This window comes from Hydra vulgaris, chromosome 05, assembly GCF_038396675.1.
Source record: "Hydra vulgaris chromosome 05, alternate assembly HydraT2T_AEP".
NCBI classification, from domain to species: Eukaryota; Metazoa; Cnidaria; class Hydrozoa; order Anthoathecata; family Hydridae; genus Hydra; species Hydra vulgaris.
Genome location: NC_088924.1, coordinates 9,309,748 through 9,325,185, shown reverse-complemented (window position 1 = coordinate 9,325,185; position 15,438 = coordinate 9,309,748). Strand labels below are relative to the sequence as shown.

General features: G+C 28.7%; 1 protein-coding gene across 1 annotated transcript in view; it reads left to right on the top strand.

Annotated features, from left to right (window-relative positions):
- LOC136071835 (major vault protein-like) overlaps positions 1-4,798 on the top strand; it is an 80,003-nt gene extending 75,205 nt beyond the window's left edge. Inside the window, exon 29 of the mRNA XM_065797311.1 lies at positions 4,541-4,798. The gene's annotated coding sequence lies outside the window, so the exon portion shown is untranslated. The remainder of the gene's footprint in view (positions 1-4,540) is intronic.
- The last annotated feature ends 10,640 nt before the right edge of the window (positions 4,799-15,438 follow it).

The window sequence follows — 15,438 nt, the reverse complement described above, 5'->3', positions numbered from 1 at the left end:
GAAGCTCTCTGTATAGATATACCGGCTGCTACATGGGTTTGACCTTTACCATTCCTTATTTCTTCACTATAATCTTGATTATCATAAACTAATGTTGTAGGAACACAAGGAATCAATTCTGCAGGGACCACATGATCTGTAGTAGAATTTAAAGTTGCTAATGCAGTGTCATGTCTGACTATTGTATCATAGGATGCAGAATGTCCAAACCCATTTAAAATGTCAATCATTTCTTTTGAACCTGTGATTTGACGAGTTGCCATTCTGAGAGCTAAAGATTTTACTGTTTGTTTTTGACTGCTTGATGCAGCATAAATAATATCCTGTGAAATATTCAAAATACATTGTTCCTTCTCCTTTGATAACAAAATGTATGTGTTATGAACAGGAACTGTATTAGAAAATCCTAACATCCAACATAAGTGATTAAATAGATTAATTAGAACCATTTTTTTGCAATTTTGTAAATTAAAGTCATTTGCTGTTGGCCACTCATACTCAAATGATACACAGTTTCGGATTTCATTATGTAAACTCACAGCACTTTTATACATATTTAACAAATAATTTTCGTAATGAGCAAGTTTTTTGCCTAATTTATCCGTGTCACTATCTGATTCAGTTGTTACTGTATCATCACTCAAAATCATGTTTTCTGCAATTTTTCCAGCTGAAAGCTTGTGATGTAAAACAATTTCACTTTCATTTCTTGTTTCGCGCCTATGGAATAATATATCTGGATAATCTTTACGTAGTCGTTCTTTAAATCTATGTTTTCTATAAGAAGATGCATCTATCCCCTCATTATCTTTAATATATCGCAAAAATATCTGATATAAACGTGACATGGTAACTATTTCACTTTCTTTATACAAACGATCTATAATTACTTCTTTGCAGAATAAATCATATGATACTTTGTAAATGAGAGTTTTTGAAGTTGTTGATTTTGTAACATTGTCATTTTGAACACATCTTACATATCTTTTGTAGCAACGTGCGTGATAACATACTTCAATAGCAGAACAATTTCTAGAAGAGCATTGCTCATTGCTCCCTTTTCCCAATAAAATATTTGCGTCATTTTTATGTTCAGCTGCAAGTCACAACTTGCCGGCATTGTAAGTTTATGCTTGAGTTAAACTTTGGAATACCATATTTTTAGAAACCTATATAAATAATTCATAACATTAAATAAAACAAACTAATAAAAATATAAGTATAACTAATGTAATAAAATCATTTTTTTAACAGATTAAACCACTCTTTTTATTTATTTATTTTTATTTATACACTCTTTTTTAATTATATTAATAAATTATTTTATACATTTATATTATATTATTATTTTATTTATACAATTTTTTACTTATATTAATAAATAACAGAATTACTTGATCATAGTATTTTAGTTGCGCTTTCTTACATATAAGACAAATTCTTGGTAATACTTTTGCAGACTTGGATATTTTTTTTTTATTAAGTTAACAACCTTTTACTTTTTCTTTTTAAATCAAAATGCTTATTAGACTCTAGTAAATCCAAATTGATGTCCTGTTGTAAAGATATTCGCAGCTCATCCTTATTTTTTTCAACTCTTTTTAAAACCCTTTCTAAAATAATTTTATTTGTAAATCTTTGATAACATGAACGATGATACCAAAAATCGGTCTTAATTGAATCTGAAACAACTAGAAGTTGTTGCTGAAGTTGTACTTCATCTTCTTTGCTAAAATAACAATAACTTTTAACAGATACTTCTTTGTGGTTACCATTTAAATTTTTTCACGCCTGACGAAAATCTATCAAAAGAAGCTCTAAAAAATTTGACAAGGTCATCTTGATTCACAACGTTGTTAAAATGTATCAAGCAAATTTTACCTTCCGTCATTTACTTTGATAATATATTTTTTTCAATGTAATATTTTGCATAACTTTATTTTAGGCTTGTTTTTTAATAAACGCTGTGGTAAATTCGTTCCTTAATTTTACACATTTATCAAAATGTAAAAAAAATTATTCTATCGATTAATCTCGAACACGACATGCGTGAACTAAAGGTGAACAGAAAAATGCTTATTATAGGTAAACTATGGTGTTTAATATTGTAAACATTTATGTTTTCGTTTCACTAAATGTTAACACGCAAGTTTATTTAGTAAAAACATCGACCCCGAACTTGAGCAACGGGATAAAAGAAACAGATAGACCTGCATACGGCCTATAAGTTCGGCCACCATGTAACTTCGGTCATTTAAGAAAAAATATAAAAAAAGCATGCTTATTTCAAATTTTACAAACTTTTTTTTCTCAAATAATATTTGTAATTAGTTCGTAAATATGAATCTATAAAAAAAAACAAAAAAAAAACTTTAAAATCTAATCTGCTGAAATAATTCTTCATCAAAACAACAGTTTGAAAAAATGCATACTATTAAAATCTAAAATAAGCAAATTATTAAAATAAATGATCATATTTAATCTTTGTATTATTAAGAATCACAAAATTAATTATATTTACAAAAAAAAAGTTATTAACTTTTAAAAATTAACTACTTTTTTTATTAAAATTATTGAAATTTTGAAATAGCCTAACTTCGGTTATTCACGGATAAACAACGAAGGTGACAATTAGCAGTAATATTGTGAAATGTTGATAAGTGTTGCAAATGTAAACTTTACCGGTAACTTGACCTGTAAATTTAACAGTAAATTTTGACATTTTTATGATGGATACACACCATGGTATTTTATTTGAATAACAAATTTGTTCATAATTTCAAAATTAACTGATGGTTCCTTGAGTTCTAAAAAACATTAAGCTTGTGACATTTTTTTTTGGAGATTAAATAACAGCTCCTCGACAATTATGGGTGCGTTGCAAATCCTGTGACGATTGGTTCTGTGGATCTTGCTGTTCTACTATGGTCAACAATACATGCAAGAAATGCCAAAAGACATACAAAGGTCATTTAAACCAAAGTAGTGTTTTTTATTAATTTAAAAAACCTTTTTAAATTAATTGAAAAAACCTTTTTAAATTAATTGAAAAATATATTTTTTAATTATTTTACCAGTGGAATTGGAAAATGTGATAATGACCAAAGTAATAAAATAGTTGATTAATTACAATAAAAATTAAAATTAACTACTACTTATATTTAAAAAGGCCTTTTTTTATGTGCTAGTTCTTGTTTTCTTTGGTGGCATAAAAATTTTTTTTTTTTTGAGCCCGGGGCGACGTCCTCCTTAGTTACTGGTATTACCTGAATTTATATCATAATTTTACAATAAAACAACATTTAAAAATTATTACGTTATTAGTATTTATATAGCGGCCGAACTTAAGAGATAGTATTGAAAGTTCGGTCAAAGTAGATGTTTTCATTTTAAATTAAATATTGAGTACTAGTTTTTATTTTTCATGTTTTTATTTTTACAATGTCAATTATCAATATAATTTTCTGTATGTTTCAGGAAAAAAAATTAAAATTTTTTTTATTTATGTGTGATAAATAAATGTTCAAAGCTTAAGTGACCGAACTTAGGCGATTTTACGGTATATAAAAAAAACTTTTTAAAAACAACATTTTAAAAATGAACTAAAAACTAAATAATAAAAAATATATAAAAAAAACTTTTTAAAAAAGACATTTTAAAAACGGGCTAAAAAGTAAAAAATAAACTATTTCGCGGGACCTAAGGACTTTGTTCACGTACGCAACCTGAAATATCCATTTAAGTCAATGAAAATGTTGGGCACCAATTGGAATGATTTATATTTAGTTTATTTTTTACTTTTTAGTCCGTTTTTGAAACGTTTTTGTAAAATGTTGTTTTTGAAAAGTTTTTTTTATATATTTTTATTAATATATTTTTTAGGTTTAAATAACAATAAATTAAATCAAATAAAAAATTTTTGCGAGTTGAATAAGTTTTTCTTGTTAATCGTTTTAAAACAACAGCACTTACCATATTAAAAGTATGAAAACCTTTAATATGTTTTAAAACGAATGTTTATGGCAAAACATAATGAATGTAACTTTTAACTTAACAATATCATGTTTAAAAAAGTAACGCTTTGTCGCTGTTTTCTATGACGAATAGCTTAACCCGAGAATATTTTCACCACAACAACACTGAAACGAGGTCTGCCAAAAAATGCCGATTTCAAACGTCCGGTTGCCAGTAAGGTCGGCATTACCAAATCGTCCCCTCAGTATTATCTTGTTCTATCTACAAATGTAATAAGTAAAATGTTCTATCTAATACGTAAAATAAATACAAAAAAAAGTCATATAAATAAATACAATGTTCTATGTAATATAATATAATAAGGTATATCAGGTAGAACATTGTATTTATTTATATTTATTTTTTGTATTTATTTTGTATATTACATAGAACATTTTATTTATTACATTTGTAGATAGAACAAGATAATACTGAGGGGACGAAATGTCGACCTAAATTGCGACGGTTGTGTATATATGTATATTTTTTTATTTTTTAATACTTTAACTTGTCTTTTTACGCATAGAAACGAATGCTTTGTGTTATTTGTATATGGTCACACTGGCGCACGGTTAAATTGTAGCGATTTTTGTAGCTGTTAATTTATGTAAATTATTTATTTTCACGTGTTTTTTAATTTGTATGGGAAGGGGGGGGGGTAAATAACACTAAATTAAAATGTTTCTTCTATAAATTAATTTTTTTTTTATAAAACGTCAATTTGTAATGAATATATTTTTTGATGGTGATATGCATTGTTTCTTAGAATAAAAAAAATGTTTTTGTAATTCATTTCGGGTTGACAAAGGGTTTATATATTAGTCTAATAGTCTTTTTAAACGTTATTATTAGAGGTATAGCGGATATTATATCTTGCTGAATAATACGCTAGATGTTGCACTTTGATGGTACTTTTATGAAGTTCTTGTGTATTTAGAAAAATTTTACTAAGTGTGCATAAAACACCAAAGGTTATAGACTTAACTGGTTTGGAAACTCCGTAAGTTCTATTGTGTAATCTATGGACACCAATAATATATTATATAAACTAAATGCCTAACTTTTTTTTGTTTATATAGTCAGCTATTTGTAAAAAGTGCAAAAGCTAAAGCCAATGTGTGGAATAAATGTTAAAGATACAAGTCAATTTCTTGCATTTTTAACTTTTATTCCACTGAAAAATCATTCCTCTTTTACATAAATAGTAATTATACACTTTAACATAAATAGTATTTGTATTTAAAATATATTTACTTCATTTAAAAAAAGAAAAGTCTACAAATTTAATCCGCCATTTGTAAAAAGAGCAAAAGCGGCTTCACGTTTCGGAACGATGTTAGACATCTAGTTTATATAATATATCATTGACGCAATAATAGAACGTAAATCAAGCATACCCGTTGCACACAAAGTTTTAAACTTTACATTTTGCTTATAATATTCGGATTTTTTGTGTGATAAGTTAAAATTGATGTAATAGTAATTAGTAATCTGTACTCGTTGATTAAATATTTACTACTCTTGAAGATAATGTAAAATTTAATTTATAGCAAAATGAACGCTAAAAGATGATCAAAAGTGTTCTCCAGTATTAGATTAAAAAAATTCAAAATTTAGAAATTTAATTAGTTTATTAAGATTAATCTGAATGATCAAATTGAATAACTGAATATGTTACAAGCTGTTATGACCCGTACAATACGGGTCATGGTAAATCTGTTCCTCACCCGACTATATTTAAACTTATTTTTAATTTGGGCTTCTTACATCAATGAATTTTAATAAACAGCAAAAGATCGATCAATTTAATTTCTTGGCTTCTCATTAACTGTTAATTTAGTTTGAAACTATACTTATTTATAGATGACAGTTACGTAAGATTTCTCTCGGTGTTTTAGGAAACTTAAGGTTTTAACAAAAAATTAAAGAAAATAATTATTTTTTAACCCTCTCATTAAGATTTATTTAAAAAGCAAAGGAGGACACAAACAGATCACGGATCCTAGTTATGTCATATAAATTAGTTCTATTTGTTTGACATTTCTTATTGAAACTTTTCTGCAACTCATAACATATTCTTTCAATTAAGCTGTTTTTAATAACGGTTTTTCGAATTACTATAGCTATTATTTGTACCGAACCTCGGTACAAAAACATACTTTATAGAAATGGAAATAACTAGATCCGTAATCACCAAAGTGATAAAAGCATAAATGTTTTCCATTCACATATAATAATAACTGAAAAATATAAAAACGAAGCAAATATGATCTCTTCAAAAGAGAAAAAATAAATATTTATGTGAGAAACAAACATATTTTTCTTAAAGCCAAACACAACTATAAACTTCTTTTGTAACAAAAAAAAAGTGCAAAAAATTATCAAAAGTACTTATGAAAGTAATTGGTTACCGGTTGGCTTTCTGGAATCGAATTGCGGGCAAACAACTCAAAAACATTTTGAATTCTTATTTAGTGTTTGTGAATTTTTAAGACCTGATTACAATGAAAGTTTTCATTTTGATCAGTCTAAATTTGACATTTTAAAAATTTCTCCAAGTTTAATTTTTATCAAAAGTTTAGTTTTCTTTAGCAGTAAGTCAAATTTAAAAAACAAATGAATTTAATGAACCTTAATACACTAAGGGTGGGTATATTTTCCAAAAGTTAACTAATTACCCTTTTTTTGTATTAAGCACCTGAGAGTAAACACTTAAACGACAAGAAAAATATTAACTAGCTCTCTAAACATTGACTGTTAAAATAATATTTTTAAAAGGAAAATATTAAAAATGTATTCAGTAAATAAATTTATAAATTTTATTTTATAAGTACATATTTACAAAAATCTTTATGAATAAGTTTTAAAAGATTTTTAAGAAAGCTTAAATCTCAACTCAAAAACATTGGTTCAAAATGGTTTTTAATCTTTTTAAATTTACTTTTTTTGTGTAAGTACTTGAATAAGAATGACACAAAATAATCTTTATATACACGTGGACAGAAAAGCGAAAAAAATAACAATATAAATGAACAGTTAAATTTGTAAAAACAAAATTTAAATTTTACAATGATAGTCAAGCACACAAGCATTGTTAAAAGTTTACCAATTATGAAGTAACCAGGGGTGTGGAGTCGTTAAAAAAAGTACCAACTCCGACTCCAATCGTTGAAATTTTCAGAGTACGACTCTGACTCCAAGGCTAAACGAATATGGAATATATGAAAACGTCTTTGAAGGTTAAATGGGCATGCAACTGCAATACCAACAAGAGTTACTATTGGAGTTGGAGTCGCGTTTTTGTTTAGTTACTCCGCTACAAATGTCGCTACTCCACGACTCCGACTCCACAACTGTGAAAGTAACATAAACTACTTAAAATGCTAGTGCCAATAAATTAAGCATTACTTCATCAAATAATCTTAACTTTTGATTGAATTGTTTATTTTAATTTGAACCTAAATAAATATGTTCATTGAATTGTTCAAAATAAACTCGTGCTTTTTACAATTGAAGAGTAATCTTACCTTTTGATTGAATTGTTTATTTTAATTTGAATCTAAATAAATATGTTCATTGAATTGTTCAAAATAAACTCGTGCTTTTTACAATTGAACAGTACACTGGAAAAAACGGCATAGTCGCATTTAAAAAGTTTTAAGAAAGTATTTATGAATCATTTATAAAAGTCGTCGCATAAAGTTACGAAAAATTTTTTTTTAATAAAAGTTACAAATATTTTATTAAAAATGTAAACTTCAGATAAATTAATCAAGAAATAATTTTTTCTAATTTACTTCCATGCTTTATATGAAAACTTTTATAAATGATTAGTATATACTTTCTCAAAACTTTTTAAATGTAACTATGCTGTTTTTTCCTGTGAACTCTTCAATTCTTTTTGATTGCATAGCCTCTTCTTTTGTAAACTTTTAACACACTTAAAAGTATGCATTATAAACAGTTGCTTGTTTCTGTAAAAGCAAGTCTTTTTATAGACAAGAAAACAACCTTTAAAGTTATTAAGCTCCATAATTCCACACTTCTGAAATAAAGCCACATCACCAATTCTACACTGATATAAAAATTGATACACGCTTATGCTTTTTTCAAGATAACTATTAAGACTTTGTTTCAACCCTCACACTCCTTGAGCTGAAATATGAAAGTAGATAATGACCCAAGAAAGTCATAAAAGTAGAAAATTGAGATTCATTAAAGCGATAAAATTATACTTTTTGTGTACATATAATAAAGAACTAAATGATACAAAAAATTAATAAAATAATCATGGCTATTTCCAGTATTAAAATCAACAATGCTTCATTCTGTATTTATATCACAGCAAATCAGAGTTTACAAATTTCTTTGTTATGATGATTTTACATATTTGTACCATTTGTTAATATTATTTTCATTCTTTTTTACAAGAAAATCTACAAGATTTAAACTTTTTTGTTTAAGTATATTTTCGAAAGCCTAATTTTTCTTTTATCCTTTTTTCTAAGTATGTCATCGATAGTTATTCCTATTTTGTTAAATTACACCAACTGGCTAACGTTCAAGGTAACAAGAATCTGATGAGAATAAATTCTAATAACATTGTTTTATTGCACTTTTATACACATTTTTTTCAGAATTGGTATTAAGTTTCTTTGCATTTTGTTTTGTTTGTCCACATTTTGATTAAAACTTTGCCAAAATTTTATCAAATCTATTTTTAGAACCACAACGGTCGATATTTCTATTAATTTTAAATTTTTAAATGAGGACACCTCGTTTATGACGATCGACTAGGGATGTAAGGCCAAGTTGTGTGCATCTGGACTGATAGTTTAAATTTTTAATTTTTTGCGGTATTTTTGTTGCTCTGTGCTGTATTTTCTTAATAACTTGCTCGTTTTTCATCAAATGAGGGTTCCAAGCTGGAATTGGAAACTCAAGTAAAGAAAAAAACGTAGGTGGAGTATAGTCGTTCCCACAGAGCTGCATCTTTGGAAGGTATGTTTTAAAATACCAAGTATTTGATTTTCTTTACATGATGCAATGATTGATTGCTTTTCGACTTAAAAGTTATTTGTAATTTAAATTCAAAAGTTACGCTCAGGGGTAGTTATTTTTCTCCAACGAAGTTTTTTCAGAGTTATTGAATTCGGGCCTGTTTGAGTACATTAAGTACTTAACGGAAATTTTTTGTTGTTAGATCAACATATGATTAGAGTTTAAGTTAAGCAGCAAGTGTAATGACGATGCTGAGGATTTTAGTGTCATCGGCATAGGTCTAGCAAATAATTTTTTTGCTTATTACATCTGGTAGATCGTTGATGAAAATAACAAACAAAATTGGACCCAAGACTGATTCTTGCAAAACCTCACTAGTCATAGATAACCAAGTGTCACCAAGGATAACTCGTTGAGATCTGTTGGTTTGGACAGCTTTATTTAAACTGAGAAGATTTTTTTCAATGCTATACATTTTTAGTTTAAAGAGTATATGTTGATGTAGTACTTTGTCAATGTTTTAGCAAAATCCAGGAGTACGAAGTCAACTGGTAGTTTTCTGGTCATGCTTGCAGTCAAAAAGTTCATTGTTTCAACCAGATTTGAGGTGCATGATTTTTATCTACAATGCCGTGTTGCAGTGGTTAGAGCGCTTGCTTTAGAAGCAAAAAATCCAGGACTTGAAGCAAGCTCTGGGCATATTTCGCGTTATTAGTAAGGAAGGAGACATGAACTTGCTAGGAAAATGCTCTTTTGTGGTGCTCGACGACAAGTCTGTTAGGTCTTTTTGGAGCAACCAAAAACACACACACAAAAAAGCATCATGGTTTCTTTTTTTACAAGTTTTTTCATTATGTTACACGGGATTGAAGTAAGAGTGATTGGTCTATGGTTTACTGGTTCTGTTCTAGAACCTATCGTGAACAAAAGCGTTACATTTGCTTTAGACCACGTGCTAGAAATTTCACCAGAAATTTCAATTGACTTTTAAACAATAAAAGTCGAATGTTATGCTGTTGACTAGTTCAACGATCAAAGAAGGTAAGATTGCTACCAGATATTTCTTCGTTAAAAACTGCTAGATGTTGATTATTAAGTGAGTTTTCAGATCTTTTCAGGGATAATAATCTAACTGAAACTGGTGATTCGCATTTATAATATCTAATTTATTACAGAGTGCTTATTATTTATGTATAAAAAAAAGCCTTTTTAAGCTTAGTTTGTCCTTGGCCAGAGCAAGTTTGAAGGATTTTAAAGAAAAACAGCTTAACTTTTTGACAAACTTTTTTTTTTTTTTGTATTCAATCTATTTGGGATACAATTACCATTTTGAGCTGACGTTGCAAACCCAGAGTAAATTTTAAAGACGAATGAGAGACAACAGTTCCTTTATCATCCATGGTTGTTTTTTACGACATGACTTTTTTGACATACACGGGATAAATCAAAGAAAACGTTCTATGTATTTATTGAGCCAGAGCTGGTAACATTGTTTTATGTTTAAGTCTTTAAAGACAGATGATCAGTCAGTTATGTTGAGTCTTTCATTGATTTTTTTGTAGATGCCAAGCTTGTAAATGAATTTAGAGCTATTGAAATGTGATTCACTAGAAGCCTGTTTATTTTACCATATGATGGAGTAATGAACTATTTTAAAAAGCCAAGTTGAGCACCGGTGTTGATTTCGTTAGCACGTCCAGGAGAGTCACAAATGATAAGATCGAGAGTGTTTGTCACCGGAAGATGAGCAAGTTTTTGGTTATTATTTGTTTTGCATTTGGTTATTATGTTTTGAAGTGGAAGATTTCATTTGAAATTTTAGAGAAAGTTCGGTACGAGAAAATGGAAGTCTGTAAATACAACCTAAAAGCAGAGTTTCATTTGAAAGTTTTTATTCACACTGTAAAACGAATCGGTTTTTTAGTTGTTTTTTGAATAACTACTTGGTATTTCAAAAAACGGTATCATGATTTTTGGTTTTTTAAAAATCCAATTGGTTTTATACTTGACGTTTTACGTTTTACTTGAAGTATAACGGTTTTTCAAAAAACCGTATCTCAAAAAACCATATCTTCAAAAAACAGTATCTTATGGCAGTAAACTTTTAACTATTTGAGTTTTGAAAATTTTGCGAAAATGGCTGGAATCGTTGATAACATTTTGACAGTAAGTTTGAGTATAAATTTTATACCATAAACTATATTCTTTAACTTTTGCTTAAAAAATAAAAATACTTACTACAAAAATACTCGAGTTATTATAATAAAAACTCTTTGAAATTTAAAAATATTTATTTTAGAAACTACCTGAAACTTGGTCATCTTTGGATGTTGCTCTATGGTTAAAAAATTGTGGTTTAGAAACATGTGTTGAAAAATTCATAGGTAGTTTTTAATAACAATTCAGATTTAACTAAAATGGTAAATTTTTTCAGTTGTTCAATGTGTTTAACACCAGTATCAAATATTTTAAAGCTATATAGGCATTGCAGTAATTACCACCTACATGATTTTAATCTGAAGATTAACTGCTGCTATTTAACCTGTAATAAAAGTTTCAAAAAGCTTCACAGTTTTCAACAGTATGTGAAGAGAGCGCATGCAACTGATAACGACCCAAAACCGACAATTAGCACATTACTAATGTGCTAATTGTCGGTTTTGGGTCGTTATCAGTTGGGTCGTTATCACTATTTTTTAAATGAGACTTTTTTTGTAGAAAGAGACCTGGAAAATCGGTGTCCTGAATTAAATTTTCTGATAACGGAGCAAAATCTTCAATTATAACTAATGACATAAAAGAAGAAAATACATCATAGAGATAGTCATTATCTAATATATGGACTAAACTTATAGTATCTTTTTGTTGGATTAAACTTTATTAAACTATTGTACGACAAAAAGAAAACAGTAAACACTTCCCTTATGTCACTTGTTAAATCAACATGAACTTGGCTTGCAACTACATGTTTTTCTCTTAATTTTAGAAACATTTGGGCTAAAGAATTTTTTGAATGAGACTTCTTTGTAGAAAGAGACCAGGAAAATCGGTGTCCTGAATTAAATTTTCTGATAACGGAGCAAAATCTTCAATTATAACTAATGTCATTAGTTATAATTGAAGATTAAGCGACACCAAATGAGACAATGTGCAGAATTAAATTCTTATGATTGTCTGCGAAACAATGAAGCTGAGAAGAATGGAGTTACAATATCAACTTTGTGACTCTGAAAGATGGTACTTTGTTGGAAATATTTGCACCTGCTCACAGTTTTTACACTATTGTCATTCATATTGCTTATCTGCATCCTCCACATTATGCATTCAACCTGTACCCGCTTCCTGTACGCCAGAAATAATTGATCGTTGTGTTAAATGCGTTGCCAAGCAATATCAATAGACTTGTATAACTTTTGGGTCGCATATTTGGAATTGTGATGAAACAGGTTTTTCAGGTGATCAAGGCAAAGCAACTTGTTCACCTGAAAAAAGTGTGTCGAAAAGAGACAAAACGTGCATTTAACTTACTGGCAACAATGAAAAAATTAATTATACACTAAGCAATTGCTGCAATGTTGATGGGCATTTTGCATCACCATTTATGATATACAAAGCCAAAAGAAACTTTCGTCCTGATTGGGCAAGCGGGGGTCCAGTTGGCACCTAAAATTCAATTTCAAAATCAGGTTGGATAGAGCACGATACTTTTATGGAATGACTTAAAGAAATATTTATAGCCGAAACTGAGTAAATTCGTGGTTTTTATATTTTAGTATTAGATGGGCATACAAATCACATAACTTTGGAAGCGGTATTGCTATGCAAAAAACACAATATAATCTTGATTTGTCTACCAGAGCATTCTTCACATATTCTACAACCATTGGATAGAGGTGTATATTGCCATGTCAAACATACATGGAAAAAAATTTTTACAAAGTATTACAAAGACTAAAAATATAAGAATTTATATAAACAAAATTTTCCACCGTTGCTTAAACTGCTGTACGAGAGTGGTAAATGTTTTACACTCTTGCATGCAATCGCCGGTTTTCAGTACACTGACTTATTTCTACTTAATAAAAACAACATAAATCATAAGGCATTAGCAATCACACAAACATGTCAAAACTTGGCGTAAAATATATTAACGAAGAAAATGTGACCGAGTTCTTCAAACAAAAAGATGAAGAAAGAGCAGCAAAAGAAGCCATGAAAGTTTCTAGACTTAACGCAAAGCGTAGATTCTCTATGCCAAGTACTCAAATGTCTAAGCAACCTCAGCAAAACAATAATGAAGAACAAGTACCAGCAGCCAAACGATTAAAAGTTGCAAAATATAAAAATTGTAGAGTACAGTTACACACAGAAATGTTGCAATGCGAGAATTCGATGTGTCGGAAACGGTTGTGCAAAGAAACATGTTTACCAAAAAAATGTGTAGTTGGAACTAGTGAACGGAAACTTTCGGCTTCGGCCGAAACCGAAACCGAAATTTCTGCTTTAACAATTTTTTTACTTTTCCTGTTTCGGCCGAAATTTCGGTTCAAACCGCAACCGAAATGAACCGAAACTTTTATAAGATTTTTTTTAAGTTTTAATTTAGAGTGGGATCATGAGGATTTCCTAATTGTAATCGTTTGTTAGTAAATCAATTTTTAATTATAACAATTGTAGAAATTTTAATTGAAATCACGTTACATAATAGTTTTAAGTTACTAATATCAAATCATTTTTAAAATGAATTAACATTTAAGTAAAGCAACCCAAAGCAATAGTTTCATTAAAAGTTTCTCAGTACTAAAATTTTACAATAGAAAATAATCGATAAAAAACTGGTTTATGGAATCATTTTACCGTGGCAGCTAGTGATTTCAAATACGGAACTTGCAACATCTGCATCTTGAAAATACCTCATGGATCGCACAATCTAAAACTTCAATCACTTAGCTTTCATCACATTTAAAAAGTTGTTTACTCTAAAAAATCTCCTAACTGAAAAAGCAATACTCGTAACTACCGGCAGTCCTGAAAATATACCAACTTCAGATCAAGTTGAGTCTATTACAATTAAAAAAAGAACAATACCCTTATTTTACACCAGAAAAAAACGGCAGAGGGCTGAAATGTTGCAATTTGCAATGCCTAGTTGGGTTGACAATATCTCAAAAATTGATTCAAACTCCGAAGAAGGTCTGAAGTTTCATAGACTTATATTAGAAAACAACATTAAAAGCAAAGTTTGTTTTGGCAAAAGTAGCAATGAGATTCTTCGAAGTAACATCTACCGAAGTAAAAAGATTGTTTTTAACTGCTGGAGACATTCTTTCATATGAAAGAAACAAACTTTTGCCAGAAAACACGAAAAAAAATGTATTCCACAGAGAAAATACTTCAATTATTACCTTTAATTATTGAAATGTCTTGACATATTATAAATTTGAACTATGTTGGTGATTGCTTTGATATATGTAAAATAGCTTTTTTTGGATAGAATTATGTGAGAGTTATTTCTTTGTAATTTAAGTAATTATTTTCTTGATGATTAATTTAGTAAAGTTGCAAGGGTTGAATTAAGCAATCGCGAATTCCGATATCTGGAAAAATATCTGGTCTTCAAAATTTATTTGCAATTAATTTATGCAAAACCGTGTACTTTGTTTCTATGGAGCTAATTAGCTTAAATGTGTTAGCAAATAAATATAAAAATAAAACAGAACAATAAACTTACAACGAGAAAAGTAAAAAAACTCTAGTCACTAACTGCATTATAAATGTAATTAACACTTATTATAGTGTTACTACTTTGATAAAGCACTTATAACTTTTAAAGTTCATTCTTTGTTCAAACAACATAAGTAATCCCAAATTTAAATTGAAGTAGAAAAGCATCATGAAAAGTATAGTGGATAGTCTAATAATACTAATAACTTTAGGAACTTAATCAAATAGGTGCTTTATAAAAAATGTTGGTATTGTGGTTTATCCTCCTCCGGCTAATTGCCATATATAGGCCACTTTACTAAGGTCCGCAAAGACAAGTTCAGCTCCTGAATGAGCGTCAAACCCGCTCTACGGACCAAGAGTAAAGTGATTTTGGGAAGAATGAAGATATAATAGAGTGAAAGACAGAAGAAGTCGAGTTAGAAAGATAGCAGAAATTGCACACGATGTTAGAAGATGCAATACATGCAGTTAATTAGATCACCTAATTAATGTACGCAGAATAACACAAATAGAACTGCTAGTTTTTTTTTGTGTTATTTTCAGTTATAAAATATGTTAATCATTTCTAAAATGTTACTAGTGGTCTGTAAAAACGCGCGTTAATTTTATAATCAAACAATAAAAAATTTTAATTGGTTGGTTTTAAAAATTACGCGCGTTTTTACGGACCATTAGTAACGTTTTTCAAAATAATAA